This window comes from Oculina patagonica, chromosome 5 (assembly GCF_052425735.1).
Source record: "Oculina patagonica isolate OP01 chromosome 5, crgOcupat, whole genome shotgun sequence".
NCBI lineage: Eukaryota > Metazoa > Cnidaria > Anthozoa > Scleractinia > Oculinidae > Oculina > Oculina patagonica.
This window is the reverse complement of record NC_135762.1, coordinates 12730466-12748044: the sequence shown is the minus strand read 5'-3', so window position 1 is coordinate 12748044 and position 17579 is coordinate 12730466. Positions and strand designations below refer to the sequence as shown.

The following is a 17579-nucleotide window of genomic DNA, read 5'->3' as shown; positions in this document are numbered from 1 at the left end:
TTGTGCATCAAAACCAACGCGAAAAAATAAACTAGCTGGGTTCATGACCGTGTGAGAAAACAAACATAGCGAGCAAAACATTCAGAGAGAAGATTTGTTTAGGGTTAATGGAGTAAAAAAGTTCGGTTTCATGCTTAATTTTTAATATTTTCTCGACCGATTTCATTCGTGGTTGCGTTGTAGAAGGGCCGTAATGAAAATAAACGTTTTTCTTTTTAAAACGGTAGTTGAATGTCTTTCGCTGAATTATATTTTCCCCGAGCGGTTGAAATCACAACAGAGTCGTTGACGCTTTGGTGTACGGCTTAAAACGTGAAAACTTTCGTTTGGTAAGGAGGCAAGCGTGGCCGAGTGGTTTGGGGCGCTGGTGTTGTAATCCGGAGGTCCCCGGTTCAAGACCTGTCCCTGTTACCAGCTGGATTTGTTTCTCGGTTGTCCCGAGTTCAAATCCTCGATCACGCTTTGTATCTAGCCTACTGGTCTGCCTCCTGCCAGTTGGGATTTTTAACCTTGTTATGTTCATAAAAAAATATTGTTTCCTCTGTTTCAGTGGCATGCCTGTAAACTAGCTATCTCGTAGAGATATGAAGCATATGCATGACCACTGTAAACACATATATTTTTTATTATTTATTTATTATCGAAATATTGTAATTCATGGTTGGCCGATTCTTCCACGTAAGGGCCGTGAGAAATGTTTTTTCGTCCTTCGAGACTCGCGCGCGTTAGTTTTTGTTGTTTGTCAGTTTGAATGAGAAAAAGCACACACACAACTCACAAGATTGACGGCGACATCGAATATATTTTCCCTTTTGCTCTCCGTTTTATAATAAGAAACAGCTTACCTTAAAGCTCGTATCCTTGAAAAAATATTGAAAAGATTCCGCTTTCCACTAACCAAAGATAATATTTCATCGCTTTCGCAAATTATTTTCACTAGTCGATTACGTCATCAGCGTGGTCCATCGGGATTTTGAGCACGCTTACGTATACTGAATTTGATTGCGCGGCTCTGCTAGCTATGTTATAAATTGCATTATAATCATTTCATCGGGCATTGTGGCCTATTTTGCGGGCTAAAATGGATAATTTAGCGGGCTAAAATATATTTTAGCCCGCTGCGGTGGACCAATCAGAAACAAGAAAAAAACGAAGCCAGCCAATCAGAGCTGAAAACCATTCAACTGTTCGCGCCGTTTTCTTGCTGGCTGGGTCGCTGGCTGGCACAAGCTGGCATAATTTCAAGCTTCGTGTAATTTGAGTCGAGACGCTTCAAAACTGCTTTTGAGCTTTATAACGACAAAATGTTTGAAGGACTGAACGGGAAAGCAAATTTTCAGTCTTCTCAGCTAGATGAAGAGGAATTACAGAAACTCAAAGAAGAATCCAGGCGGCGAAGTGAATGTAAGTACTAGTTTGTCTTCGTCGAGCGAAACTTGCTCAGTTGAATTTCAGGCATATTCCAAACTGCCAGTTCAGTTAACAGCACAATTAATTTTAACACTTCTAAATGACGACTATTTCTTTGCTGCCGATATATAGAATTTTGTAATTTCCTTTTCAAGCAAAGATTGTTTTGAGTAATTTTGCGGTTTTCTGCCGAGTTTTGTAAACTTTTAAACCTAGTTTTCAATCAGAAATAAACGCCGACTCGCAACGGCAGTGTTCAAGATATCGCTTACTGTTCTTGATTCCTTAACTTAATGCCCTCTGAAATGATTATAATAGTAATAGAGTTGATGTTCTTGGGCGTAAATATGTTTTTGGCCCTTCTCAGAGCTCATTTTAGCCCTCGCCTGCGGCTTTTGCAGGCTAAAGTGCGTGCTTAGAGTATTGCTGCTCAGATGACGAATTAATTCAGTAAACCGACCAAAACAATTAGGAGTGCGGTTGCGATAATTATTCCAAAATAGGAATATACTTTCATTTACGAAATAAGACTGTATTTCCGATCTTGGAGCTTAAATCCCAGAAAAGAAATCCAAGTAATTCAGAATAAGAATCTCTCATGATGAATTGTTCGGAAACGAACACGCCCTAATGGGGGGCATCTACTAAAGTCAGGATCACCGAACACAGTGGAGAAGTCTCTAATAACTAACTACAAGTTACCTATAGCGAAATTTAGTCGTGAAAAAATAAGCATGTAATCTTATCCTAAGCGCTTTTTTTTTAAACATATGTGTGCTTCTGTTTATTAATTTTTTTTAACACATTATCTGTAGGAAATTAGTAGAATAAACATACTGCGAACACGGAAAATCAAGTATGTACCAAGTCGCGAGTTAAAAAACAGTTATGAAAAGTACCAAAATAAATATTTAAGTTCATTTCAGACTGAGCCCTTCCTCAGTGGAATAATGTCCATTAGTCCTTACAACATCGTGTGTAGGCACATCAATAATTTAAAACAATGCACGCGCGCCTCAAATGAAACGGAAGTCCGATTTGAGACCGTGCGGTTGACTAATTCCTAATCTTGAAAATAAGTGGCGTCTTTGGGCTCTTTCTTTGCTTGTTTTACTAAGCCACGTAATGCGAAATGGCAGCTTTGCATTGAATCATGCGTGATGGAAGATCGTCTTTAATTTGATTTAAAAACTTAAAGATAGCGACGCATCTTAGAAAGGGAAGAATTACTGAAAAATGAATGTCGCACTCTAATAAAGGGACATGGTCAGCGTTCACGTTTTGAAAAAAGTCCACCTTAACCCGAAATCAAACTACGAGTAGAGAACCTTCATAAATCAGCTTCAATCTTCTCAGTGTTTTTTTTCTTCTAAATTTTCCCATTTAGTGAAACACTGAGAAGATTGAAGCAGATTTCTGAAGGTTTGTTTTGAAAAAAGTCCACAGTGGTCTTTTTTCAAAACGTGAAAACTAGTGTCCAGGTCAGCGCGGTAAGAACGCTGACCATGTCCCTTTAAGCCGGCGAGGTATGGAAAAGGGTTAACCCTTTAACCGGCAGATTTCTGTGACTTTCTAAAGGTTTTTTCTGGGCTTAGACATTCTGTAGAACTTCGTGATTGCATATAAGAAGTTCAAGTAAAAATGTGTGCTGTTTCGAAACACCGAGGGCTCAAATTTTTATTGTGACGTCAGTAGTCGGCAGTTGCTTCTTTCGTAGGCGAGCTGTTGGGCTTGGATTTGGCTCGTTTTGTGTTTATAAGTGATTTTTCGAGTCATTTTTCACTGCAGAAGCCCCCAGGCTGACATCATTAAGCTAGAATGGTGGGTAGAGGCCAGCATCTGAGAGAAACCAGAGGTGAGAGATGATTTTGTCTTGATTGGAACGCCAGAAATATTCGAATCGAAAGATGGCGGTTCATGGGTAAAGTTGTCTCTCTGGCCGTTCTGTGGGTGGATTCCAAGACCTGCCAAGGCATTTTGGACGAGTTCTGACTTCCAAAGAATGCAATCGGTGCAACATTTTGCCGGCAGGATTGGGTGGCTCGACACTTATAAAAAATATATGGAATAAAGGTAGGAAGCCTTTCATGCCGCCGCCATGACTGTTTTCCCAAGCATCCCTTTCGGTCACCAACGAGGAAATTACAGGTTTGCAAGCATAGCTCTAATCGAATAGTAATTGCTGAGTCTGCTGAATGATTGATGGGAATTTTCCTTGGTGAACGGAAGGGAATAGGGTTGAAGTTTGCTGCAAATGTATATTTTTGAAGTCAGAATTATTTTTTCATTAAAAAAATGGAGGCAAAGATGTGTGTTTTTTGTTGTTGTCCTGTTACGTAGAAAACGGGCATTTTCAGATTTGCTGCTGAACAAACAACCATATGCAACATAAATCAAGAGTTGTAGTCAGTTAGCTGGCTTTTAAAGCTATGAAAATTATCACTTTGCCATAAAAAGCAGTCATTACTATCATGTGCCCAGATATGTAAAAGCTAGAGTTTTTTCAATCACTGCTGGTGATTTTCGTACACATATGTACGATTGCCGGTTAAAGGGTTAACGGCAAAAACAAGGACGAAGAGCGGAGACAGAGAAAACCTTAAGAGGCCGATTAAAAATTCACAGTTTCCGAGGCCTTATAATAAATAATATTTTAAGAGGAGGCCTCCAATCACCTAGGGGGTGGTTTTCAGGAGGGTACTCTGAGAAAATAAATGTTAAACATTAAAATACATTGATTTACTTGAAAACGCTCTTACAGATTTGTCTAAAATTTCGTCATCAGTTAGTCAATCTACTAAACTTTAACATATCAAAAAATAAACACCAAGAGTCAATCTAGATTTCGAGAAAATCAAGCTTGTTTGAGAACAAAAGAAAACGTCAATCGTTGCTATGGTAACCTTTGTGACTAAGTGACGGATAAAAAATTAAAATTTGGTCATATTTGATCATTATGGTGTATTTTGGCAAAAATCGAACATTGGCTTCCTAGATAATTTTAATTTTTAAAACAACCACCCTTCGGCTAAAGAAACTACATCGAGCCTCCTTAACTGTTCTCTGAAAAACCCGGTTGACTCTTTTAGGTTAACATTTAAATTTACATGCACGTTCCTATATCGTCAATTGCACGTAGCCGAGATAGTCAACGTGATGTAACAACTTGGTTGTCTCAAAGAAAGAATGTGCTTGTCTGTAGTCACAGACTTATTTTTTTCTTTCCGTACGTTTTGCTTATTTCACCATTTTTCGCAATTCTTTTTTAAAATAAAATTAAACATATTTTTGACCTGGCTCGTGTGCTTACATAAAATTATTCCAATTAAAAAAGTACGTGAAATTCGTTGAATAACTTTAGTACTTTAGGCTGTTAATAAGTACGTACCTTTGTTGCCAGTAGGTTTAAATAATCGGAAAATACCAAAAGGACGTGATCAAAAATGAAGAGACTTTCATGTTTCCCGCACGTATTTAGCGAAACCTTGGAAAGCAGGAATGCAAATTTTCTCATAAAAAAATGGTTTTGAATTTTTCTTGTTTTTGACAAATGTCAGTTTTGAGTCTAGTCGCGGCAAAAATTATACTTTTAAAACATCGCCGAAAAGGAACAGTTGAAAAAATGTGCTAAGCAGCTTGACTAACGCACTGCAAATAGTCCATACTTATGAACAGTATGATGAAGAAGAGTCGAGCATCGCACACTGCATACTTTAATTATTTCTCAGTTTAGTAAAAGCATTAGGTTTCTGTAACCATGCGCTTTCTGTATTCGAATTCTGTACTCACGTATTCTGTATTCAGACATTTCTGTATTCATGAGTTAGAGTAGTCGCAAGGAGAGTAGTCGTAAGGAGTTCACGATCGCCGCGGGAACTATTGAGGTTTGTTCGCTTCATTTAAGGCTAAAAGAACTTAGAAAAGTCGTTTAAATGACGAGCTTATGTGGTGTCTGGTGATGTTCCAGCACGAGTTGCATGGCCAGTACCTTCCCCATAGGCGTACGGGCCGGGGGGGCTGGGGGGCTGCAGCCCCCCTAAAGTTTGGGCAACTCAGATTTTTTGGGCAGCAAGAGAACTTTGGGCAAAGCCAGTTTTTAAAAAAGTTTTTTCGAAGCCATAGATATTTTATATTTTAACCTGTAGACGGCGTGTGAAAGCTAGTTAAACGATTCACATGAGACAGTGGTTGTTTAGCTTCTGACGAGTTTCTGCTGGCTAATAGTAAAGGGGATCATTTCTTTATATACATATTTGTAATTTTTTTTACTGTTGGGCACTGTATTGCAAATATCTGTCACAGTAAACATCTGATAAAGAAAGCTTCTCCGCGTTGCTAAATTTTACAAAATCGACGAGCAGAAAATGTGCATGAGTTTTCGTCGTTTGCGCGGATTAGGCTGCATGACTGTTTCAGAAATGCTGGAGACAATGCAAGAGAATGATATTTTTGATAAGTTTTCAGAGTTTCTTTACGTGATTCATATCCATGCAGTGATACCTGCTACAATATGCACTGCAGAACGATCATTCAGTGCGTTGCGTAGATTGAAAACTTACCTCCGCAGCACCCGATGGGTCGACTACTTGTCAGTAAGGCCAAGTAAAAAAAAAAAACAAAAAAAACAAAGCAAATGTTTCTTGTCCTGCCCACTTCATTTTTTTGGGTCGCCTCTCTTTTTTTATTATTTATTTTGTATTTGGAAAAGATAGACCGAACAAAAAACGTTAAATCCATGTTACGCTAGGTCAGTAATTATTAAAGTAATTATAACTTTGCGGGATTTATTTAAAAAGTTCGCTTCGAATATTCTAATAACTCAGGTATAGAATGCAACAAAATAATAGATAATTAAGAAATATCAAAAAGGCGCCCGCCCGCTCTCTTTTTATAGAAATCCCGACGAGAAAAATTTGTTTTTTTTAATTGGCCTAAATTATTACTTGTCATCGCGCTTATTATTATTTATTGGGCATATTTCAACTCTGTAATCAACAATCACATGGATTGTATTGTTGACATCTTCGGGCGTCGAAATGTAGGAGACAGCTAATGAGCTCCTATGATAGATTCTTATATAAGAAATTTGTCACTTCATTTGTACGCCTATGTTAGTGCATCGTATGACCCTCGTTTCTTCTCGACTGTTTCGTTAAAATTTGGGCAACTTGTGAGAATTTTTTGGGTAAATGTGTCACCGCCCCCCCTGGCAAACATTTGCCCGTACGCCTATGACCTTCCCCAAGGTAAAGAAAAGCTCCACCTCCAAGACATCCTCTTTTTCAAAACAAGTTGTTCATGTCTGGCTTTGTCCGCGTCCGATCCACTCGCACGGAATCACACGAAACAAATACTAACCAAGTGAATGAAATTCAACTGCCCTCATAGTTAAAGCTAGTGAAAGCATTGAGCCAAATAAGAACGACTTGGAGCTAAATGTGATGGCTTTCTCCTAACATAAGACCTTCTAACCTGAAATGTAATGATAAGCTCGGACTATGATGCAATATTCACCGCGCTAGGCGGTGAATATAGCATCCAGGCGGAATTTGCTGAATGAAAATTTCTCTCGTTTAAAAGAAATCACTCCAAGTCCTGGATATTTCAATTAATGGTAATTTTACAAATTAACTCTCGAACGTACAAGCAAACTCACACCCCCACCATCGTACAAGGGGGGGGGGGGGGTAGATGGAATCCCTCACCGGAGTTTTCGTTATATAAAGGCGTGGCGAAATTATTTTGAACTGAGAAGAAAGCCCTACACTTACTCTACAGGATGTCGTAATTTTAATTGGCTGTGACGTCACATGACGTCACGTGACGTCATTAGAGCCGCCATCTTGGATCCGCCATCTTGGATTTCAACATTTTCTTAGACAGTCAGAAAATAACGGAAATTGATGCAAAATCAAGCCAGAATGCTTACGGAACATAAAAATAAACACATTTTGCACTTCTGTTTAAAAAAAACTGGAAAAATTAACAAAAATGGTAAAAATGACGATTTTTGGAAATACTTGAATTTATGACGTTGCCATGGCAACGTCAAATACCATGGACACATGGTTGACATATCGAAATTTCTGCATAGGATGAATGAACAGCTACTGAAAGTTTCAGCATTGTAGAGTAAATCGTTATCTCAAAATTTGGAAAAAACCGTCCGAGGGTTAACTACCAAGGCTATTGGACCGAGAATATTTTCTAGAGATGGTTTTCAAGGCATTAGAATTGATCGTAAACATGGTGGTTTTGGAGATCGCACGAGGCCATGAGCTCAGTCAGATCGACGGGCAAACCATTATTTAGCTCTCTTCTCACTGGAGCTAGTAACTTCGAGAGGATTCACACAATTGCTTGGAAGTCACCAACGATTAAACAAAGGTACCAGATATCTATCTTTTTTGTAGTGTTTGTATTTTTCCGTTTTATTGCTAAAAAATGGGTGTAAATTAAGATTTCAATCGATGATTTAAACTGGTTTACACGTATGCAAGCGAACACTTATGTTTGTTGGGTTCGTGTTTTCTAATGCTATTTTTGCAGTTTTTGATGTTCATCTCTGAAAAGTATACTAAAGCAATTATTCGCCTCAGGCTCAGTATTAGCAGCATCACACTGCTTTGGAATAAAAGGGACATGGTCAGCGTTCTTACCGCGCTGACCTGGGCACCAGTTTCCACGTTTTAAAAAAAAGTCCACCGTGGACTTTTTTCAAAACAAACCTTCAGAAATCTGCTTCAATCTCTCAGAGTTTCACTAAGCGGGAGAATTAAGAATTGAGAATTAAGGTTCTCTACGCGTATTTTTGATTTCGGGTTAAGGTGGACTTTTTCAAATCGTGAAAACTAGTGTCCAGGTCAGCGCGGTCTGAACGCTGACCATGTGCCTTTTAGTTGTCCACTATCACCTAGTTAAAGGCTAAGTAGTTTTGGAGATTCTGAAGAATGGCAAAATCACCCAAAGGTCCTAGAAGGACGCTCAAACAAGACGCTCGAGAATATTAAGACAAATAATGAAATGAGGTTCTACATTTTTCTGTAAACAGTAGTGAACCAAGTGCTTATTTATTAGTCTTGTACTAAACATAATTCTAATAATTAATTACCAACAGTTGCAATTTCCCACATTATTATTCCGTAGGACCAACTGAAAAACGAAAATAAAGTAACGGCAGGCTAGACAAACTACAACTGTAAATTTTGTATTGTTCTAAGTATTGATAAAGACATTAAAAACCTCCTTTATATGTGAACAAAACTATCGTTTTTCCGAAAAAATCTTTCATCGATTGTAAAAACGAACATAAGCATGATACAATGAATGTAATTAAATGTTTGGAACTGTACAACCGAGAACTTAAAATATCAGCTGGAGTACCAATGATTACAAATGGAAACGGCTTCAACGGATTTCGAAATGGATCTCACCATAGTTAGTAGTCAGGTGGCATAAACAATTTGGCATCTTTGAAACAAAGTAAATGTAAATGATAGCTTCAGACTTAACAAGTTTTTATAACTTCGCCAGTGTACTTTTTCCTTACTTTCTTCTTTATTTACTTTTTTTTATACTTTATTTGGTAGCAATTCTGTTATTGCTCCGATAACTGGAGGGTGCTCTAATTCTTAACTCAAACTACGAACAGTCCGTGAATACGCGCTTGCAAAACGACATGCACATCCACTGACCGTTCTTTTTATGTCGCAATTGAGCAATGCAGTGCATTATACAAATCATTCGTTTTTCAAAAACGAAAATGCGCCTAGTTTTCTCGACAGACCGAGTGCACGCCTTAGTTATGGCATGCAATTTGTGATAGGGGAAGCTTTAGCACCCTTCTAGCGCATGTGTTGCCCTAAAAAATTGCGAAAGGCATTTTTCTTTTCCCTCCCCAACAACGGCTGAGGAAATCTGACTTGTAATTCAATACCGAGTATAAAAATACCTGTTCGAACAAGTACATTTCAACAAGTTTTGTTTACAAGAGCAAAATTCATGTACTGTTTGCTGAACATTCATACATAGATTAGTTTAATCTTTTGGAAGTCCTGGTGACGGCTTTGGTAATTTATTTGCCTGCACCCAGATCTACATCTGCTAAGATATGTAAAAAAACTTAACCAGGCAAATGCTTGCAAATACCGTATAATATGTAAACACCATGTTACTCTCTGGCAAGATCGCATTTAAGGTCGCGGGGGATACCAACAGCATGAATAAATTCATGAAGGGAAATTTTGCTTGACCTGCATCTTTTAAAACGCTTATTTCTCGGCAGTTATGGGTGCGATTAAGCTCAAAATTTACATAGACATAACGAAATGATGAAAGATTGTGAATGTCATCTTTTATTTGGTAGATTGATTTTTACGGCGATGTTATAGCCTCGTTAGTGCCAAATTGGGAAAAACATGATTTTGTGGCAGAGTTTGCGGAACGAGTAGAAGACAGCACACTGCGATTTTGTCAAAAACTAATCAGTCAATACCTCTAGAGTGTCATAACAGAAGCGGATTTTTTAATTTAAAGTTTGCCAGCAAGTTATGGCAGCATAAGTGCGCAAATTTGAATTTAATGTCTTCCACCTCTTTCTAAAAGCGCTGGTTTAAAATTCCGCTTCTGTTATGACACACAACGGTATTCATAGTTTACTCATCTGCAGTGGCAAGTCATGAAGTTCTTTATCCGTGCTGTATTCTCTGCCACAAAATTGTCGGAAAAGTCCAAACTTTGAGATTTCCGAAGGCGTCCCGACGTAAATACGATCATTTTGCCAAGGAGATATGTAATTATGGTAATTATATTCCACGCTTTTATGGTGAGAACAATGCGTTTTTGAAAAGGACACGATTGTTTATGCCGAATATTTTTGTGATTACTCTGAGTTGCAGAAATATTCAAATTTAAATAAAAAAGGTCAACGACTTCCTACAGTCTATATGAACGTTTATCGCTAAGTCTTGTTTTAAATTGGTTAAAATATCAAAGAAACAGGGATTTTTTACAAATCACGCGCACGCGCCCATATTTTTGTCCAGTCATAAATATCTCGTAAAGTTGTCGATGTCAGTCGTTGTTCTTCGTGCATACGCTTTAAATAAATGCATAATGATGAGTCTAAGGTGTCCCCCGCGACCTTAATGATTATGTCGTAACAGTCTTTTTTTAGTGTAAATATTCATTCATTCGTAAATATTCTGCAGTTCTATAAATATTATTCAGTAACTAAAACTATGGCTCTGCCACGAACTACATTTTCTTAGACTCAACCGTCTTTTATGACGCTCAAATTGAATGCAGGTTAAACAAGCTCTAAAAATGTTTACAAAATTAAAATAGGTTAAATGAATTTATCTCATTTATTTCAATTTCTTACCTTCCTTGCCAGCCCAGGCTGTATTAATTTTGCGCCACATTCATCAATGGTCGAAGAAAAAAATCGTGGTGATATTCTCAGCACGTATTATAAATTTGTGAAAATTAATGTTTTACGTACATAGGTACGTGGCCAACGAATTGCGAAATTAAAATAAACATAGAGAAATGGACAAATGAAACAGACGAGCAGGTTGTTGATAAAGATATGACATTACCATGGAAATAGCGCTGAAATTTGAGACTTCCAGCAAAGGACACATAGGTCGATTAAATATTGATTGTGTAAATTCAGCATATTAAGAAACCATAAGATGGAATAGGCTTGCCGTTATGTCACTGTTATGTCGCTTATTAAACGAGGCCCAGGGAAAAAAACTGATCTTTTTTATGTCGTTACGTGCGTTGCCGTTATGACGTAAGGTCGTTATGTCGCTAGTGTTAAAGCTGATTTCCAGTCCGTACTGCGCAGACTCCGGGTTTGTCTACGTTTTTGTTTTGAATTCGTTGAAACGTTACACTTCGGTGACAGCATACATGACGTTTTTTAGTCCGCCATTACAGTTCGTTTCGTTCAAGAATTTCCGATGAGCTGAAACGTCGGTTTGAAATAGCGTCAAGGTTCTTCTACTTGTTATTATTTGTTCTGCAAGGATATCTGGCGTTAATAATGAAGAAACAGGTAAGTTTGTCACGTAATTTTTAGTTTTGCTTTGTTTGTGAGGCTCATAAACATTGCAGCCGAGATTGCGCAGTACGGACTGTAATTCATCTTTAACGCTGAAGTTGCCAAATGTAGCTCCTAAAAAGGCTGAGATTCATAAGCTGTTTTCGACGAAGATCTTCCACACCAGGCAATTTCCTCAAGCCTATTTTCGCCACTCAACCTTACAATACACAGTCTCACAGTACGTGCGCATGTAGTGGACTGTAGTATGCTGAATATATTGACCTGTATTTACTTTTAAGTCCAATATTACCAGTTTCAATAACATATATGAATTCAGTATTTGAATGAATGCATGCGTACCACTATTCTTGAAAAAAAATGATTCCTGAATAATTAAATGATAGCTACTGACTTAAAATACATATGCCGCATTGCAATGTATAAAAAAGTGTTCTTTTGATTTGACAGGTCCCTGATGTCGGTAATTGGTTTCCTTTAACCCACTGGCTCAGAACCCCTATTCACCTATTTATATTTGTATAGTTCTTGCACTTTACCGCCAGTAATAATTATCTTATATTTTTTTTTTATTTATTTGTTCAATTTATTTATTGAAACTTCTACAATATTGACAGTTAACGGCACAAAACGAGGCAGCAATACGGAAACGAAAATACCTAAAAGCGGCAAGGCACCATTCCACACTTACATTCCTGAGCTAAAATTCCATTCAAATAAATAATAAACCGAGACTATTCGCGATATGTTTATTGAATAGATAGTAATAACAAAGACCCCTTTTGCCAAAAAAAAAAAAAAAAGATTCAACCTTCTTAAAAGTATCATTTAAACTAATTACTACAATCAAACGGAAATTCTGTAATTTTAACTAGCTGTGTAAACGGCTCACTTACTTTGTTGTTTTTCGTTAAATTGTTTTGAAATATATTCTTCTTTCATATTTCAGACTGTGGAGGTTTTTCCTGTAATTGTAGCTGTTCAACACTTTCTATATACAAATTTAATAATAAACTGAGATTATTCGCGATATGTTTATTGACTAGATAGTAATAACAAAGACCCCTTTTGCCAAAAAAAAAAAAAGATTCAACCTCCTTCTTAAAAGTATCATTTAAACCAATTACTACAATCAAACGGGAATTCTGCCATTTCAATTAGCTGTGTAAACGGCTCCTTTACTTTGTTGTTTTTCGTTGTTGTTTTAAAGTATATTGTTCTTTCATTAAGACTGTGAAGGTTTTCCGTGTTTAACACTTTCGATATACAAACTGGACTTATTGCCTGACAACGGATATTGTTTTCATTCAACAATGCATTACAACTTCCGGTAAGATAAGTATCTCCACGTGTATGCTTAAATGGCACGGAAGTGCAGCTGTCAAGGTAGACAACGAAGCTCGTTTCGATGGAGACAGAGTATATTTATTATGTTGGACTATCTGATCTCTTTGATTGCCATTCTGCCTTCTTCTGGGCGCGCGCGTTCTACGATCCTGGTAGGGAGACAAAATAATTACACCGAGTTTCACTGAATACAGCGCGGTTAAAGATAACAGCTTTTTCACGATATAAGGTGAGGTATTGCATGTTGTTGTTCTTGTTGTTTTTTTAATTACCACCGAGGTTAAAACAAGTTTCACAGTTTCAAGAACAAATCTTAAGAATGATTCCGCTGAAAGTTTGAGCAATAAATGCGAAAATTAATAACCAAAAAATGTTCTCGTAGCACGGTAACATTTTGTATACCATTAATTTTGAAACATCTCACCGAAATTCATTTCTCTAAGTGACTCCGCGATTGAATTCTAAAGCATTCTCGAGGACGTCAATGTTAAACCTCCTCAAACATTATTTTGAACTGACGTGAAACGTCCGTTTTAACATAAATATGGACAACTTGAAATTCATTTTTCTCCTGCGGGGTCAGCTTGCATCGAGAGCTCAAGTTTCGCTGATTTTTTCGTAACTGTATTAAAAGTGTTACATTGCCATGAGTTCTTCGTGGTAACTTTATTTTTGCCTTTATTGCTCGCATGTTTAGCGCAAGCCGTCTTAAACGCACTTATTGCCGATACAGCTGCTAGTATCGTATAGGATGAAGGTATCGTAGTGGATAGAAGAGCAGAACACTAAGGGGCATTTAGATGGCTCTAAAAACGTTTTGCCCTATTGTTGTGCATGAAAAACGGTGCATCATCGAACTTCATCGCACTATCCGTGTCTTAATTGCGCACCTTGGCATAATGATATCATTATTGTTGAAAACAATTTTGCTGCCAACATTAAATTGCTGCTATGCGATAAATTCGGTACAAATTTATGGCGTAGTGAGCTAGATTTGTGTTTGTGGTTTGCCGTTAAACAATCCACAAACACAAACGCGTGATTTCCATGTGGATATTTTTTTCGGTACGTCGTGTTGAAAGTGATAGTGTAAGTACAGTAAAACAAAACATAACAAAACAAAACAAAATGATACAGCTGGATTTCAAGGAGATTCTTTTGTCAGCAAGGATTGTCATTAATGATGTTTATATAAATTGCCCATTAAGTTGTCAAGTTCAGCTTAACAGAGGGAAGCCCGCAAGAGCTGGTAAGAATAGTGAATTTATGCAAAATGCATCAGGTGTAGCAAAAGACACCAGGCGCAAGAGCGATGCTTAATGAAAAAAAGCGCTGATGTGTACATGTGTAATCAGAAGGTCATAATGAACTGTACAGGGCTGTTTTTAACAAAATTGAACTTTTTCTTACGAATTTTTCATTCTTCTTTTGAAGCACGTTTTTAAAGTAAACATTTATTTTTACTTATAAAAGGGCTTTATGCAATGCAAATGATGTTTGCTTTAGTTTTGTTAGAATGGCAATCCATTAAAAGATAATAACAATACGACCGCTTTTGGATCCGAACTGATATGAATTGAATAAGAACGAAATCGCTGTACAAAATCAACGGGATTAAAGAGATTGACCATTTTGAAGGAATAGCTTTATATCTCTTCAATTGCGTTTATTCAGTTGGAGGCAATCGTTGTTTTAATACCATGGAAAAGGTATGCAATTTAAAACTGTTTTATTTCAATCTTGTTAGTTTTTACATTTGAATGTACAATATAGCCTGATTTCCACTAGCGACGCAAGCACAAGCACAAGCAGAAGCGCAAGGATAAAACTCTAATTTCACCGTGAAAACGGCTTCGACACAAGCAAAAGCACAAGCGCATTGCATTTTGATGCTTGTGCTTGTGGGTGCGGCAAGCAAAAGCACAAAGATCAAAATTGGTTTTTAATTGCGTGAATGCCCTTGTGCTTGCGCTTGTGCTTGTGTCGCTAGTGAAAACTAGGCCTATGTTTCGGAGCGGTCATACATAGTGCTACTATACTTTTTATCAAGACGAAGGTTTGGCTTTTATGTGTTCTGACGTATCTATAAGACACGTATTTTGTTCTAGTTCCTTGTAAACGAACAAAGATATGATAGATCTCATAGATATTTAAGGTTACCTCATATGACATCGTCTATTACTTTTTACAACCAGTCCTATTAAGAAATGCTTCTAATAAGCAAATCTTTGTCGGTGTTAAGCTGGTAAACAAGCTACATGTAACTTGCTTTGTTGTTGTTGTTGTTGTTTTCCCTTCTCTTAGAAGTTTAATATTGTGTAGTTTTTTCTTCTTTCTTGAGCTTGAATGATTTCAGTTTAACATTTTTAAACTAATGAACATGATGTGCAAATACACCTTGTTCATTACTTACATACTATTCATCCTGCTCTACCCAAACAAAAAAGTACATGTACAACTAAGAGCGCCTCGAGGTATAACACTTTTCGAAAAAAAAAAAACGTTTTTCTTTGTTGTCTCGAATTTTCAAGGTCTATAAAAAATGATATGTCTGTACAAAACTTTTGGGCGCGAAAGTTGTTTTTCCATTTTAATGATGTTAATTTCTCGTTGTCAAAATCTTGTCATACTGGATTAACTTGTGTTTCAAGGTTTCACAAAACAAGTCACGTGATATTCAAGTTACATTGTAATCAGGCAGTATAGATTTGCTAGATTCCCACATTACTTCTGTCATGTGGGAAGTCTGTTTCTTCAAAGTCGGAGGTTAATTTGGTGTAAAATGCCTCCGAATAAGAAAAAAAGGTCGTAACTGTTTTTGTTTTCCACTCCGAGACGGAAAAAACGAAAAGAGTCCTCCCGCGGCGAAATTAGCAGAGAGCAACAATGGCACATATAATGACCATTACTGTATACCATGGATATCTCATCAATGACATTTACGAATAACCGACAGGTAATCAGTATTTTAGTCACTTTTTATTACCGATAATCAATGGGTAAACGATGTCTTATCGATAGGTCACAAAATGTTCAGTCACTGATGTCATCGTTTAGTTATCGATTGCATCGATAACTCATACATATGGGATTGGGAGCCTGAAAAAGAAACTGAAAAAATGGGAAGCTGTTAAGAGGGAAAAGCTTGACAGAATCCAACGTTTGAAACAGGAGCCAGAAGAAAATATGACAGTAGCGTTTTAGACGGGGGCACTAAAAAAAATAAGAAATTGCTTTCAGTTCAAAGGCCAACAAATCAGAACTTGTCAATCTTTTAAATACTGCCTACTGCTCTTCAAAGGCGTCTATATGCAGATAAATAATTATGTTCTGAGAAAAAAAATAACCGTGTCCAGCCTTCACTCTACAACGCCATTCCCGTAAAAGCTTCCGCACTCCACTTTTCACATTAACTCGATTTACGTAGATAAATTAATTAAAGCAATCTCTCTATTTAGGAAATCAAATAAACCCCATTATTTAGCGTAGTTATTTAAAACGCCATGATAAACAACACTAAGCTTATTAATTGATTTCTACTCGCCGTTTCCGTTTCCGGAAGTCCATTTTATTTATATGTCAATATATGGTGTATTATAATAGAATAGATATATAGAACAACATCATCCGATTGGCTGCCTTAACTTGCATGGTTCCATATCTTATTCGGACAAACTTCTTCCGTTTAATTTGAGACGAAGACCTCATTTCAAAGTAAGCCAGATTTTTTTTCTTAGAGAAAAAATAGGGAAATATCACAGTGCATGTACCCTTAGCGATTCATAAAACCGCACTCGAATGCTGCCATTACTGCGTAATTTACCATCACGGTTAGCAAAAGCAAGGTAAGATTTTTTTTCACGCGATGTGTCTGGTGAAGATCATACTACCGAAACGTTTTTATTAATCTTTTAACTTAATCACCGCCGAACGTTGTCTTTCCTTTGGCCTTTTTTAACTCCTCAAAGTAGCGCATGTCGAGGCTTGTCCAGCCAATGTTCAAAAAAAAATCCTAAGAGTATTACATTTTATTCCTAAATGCTGAAAAAATTTACAGTTGGATGAAAACAGAATGATATAATTAAGCAATCAAACAAATACTCTTTCCTTAAATTAATATACATCAACATTCATTATTTTTCGCTTTATTTAGTAATTACTTGGCTTTCGTATTGTTATTGTAGTAGAACTGACTGTGGTGGTAAATTTAACATCTTTTTTGCAACGATAAGTCAATTTTTCTCAAACTAAATCCTGACCATTTAAGAAAGTTGTATTTTAAGTTTTCCTTTAAAGACCATTCTGGCTCTGATTTCTTTAACGCAAGCAAAATGCAGCAGAAAGTGCTCTTCTGTGTTTCTTAAAGTCCTTTTTTTTTAAAAAAAAAACACCCATCTAACCACTATTAATTTTTCATGCAATCGAAAGATGTAATGTACTTTTGTGTAAACAAAGCATTTGTTGTTTCCGGTTTTCTTGGCAGTAATATTTAGATAATATTAATATTGAGATACAGTAAAACCCCGTATAAAAAAGTGGGTTAAGACCACTCAGGCTGAAATTTGGTCAACAAATATTAGCCTGAGGAACCAAGCTTTGAGGACTAATAAATATGCTAGTTTTGAGAACATCAAATTTCCAAGCGGCAAAAGACAAAAAACACTTATTTTTTTTCCGCGTGCCCATTAGTCTTCTTTTCTCCGCGTACTTTTTAGTCTTTCTAAACACAATGGATGAGTTTGAAACAGCAAGG

General features: G+C 36.9%; 1 protein-coding gene across 5 annotated transcripts in view; it reads left to right on the top strand.

The window, feature by feature from the left end:
• Positions 1-12954: 12954 nt before the first annotated feature.
• Positions 12955-17579, top strand: part of LOC144655508 (receptor-type tyrosine-protein phosphatase F-like) — a 30445-nt gene continuing 25820 nt past the window's right edge. For 4 of the 5 annotated variants that reach the window (XM_078515751.1, XM_078515752.1, XM_078515749.1 and 1 more), the window contains exon 1: positions 12955-13055. The gene's annotated coding sequence lies outside the window, so the exon portion shown is untranslated. Of the gene's footprint in view, positions 13056-16535; positions 16672-17579 lie in introns of those variants that run through there. The other variant, XM_078515750.1, reaches the window with a different exon arrangement.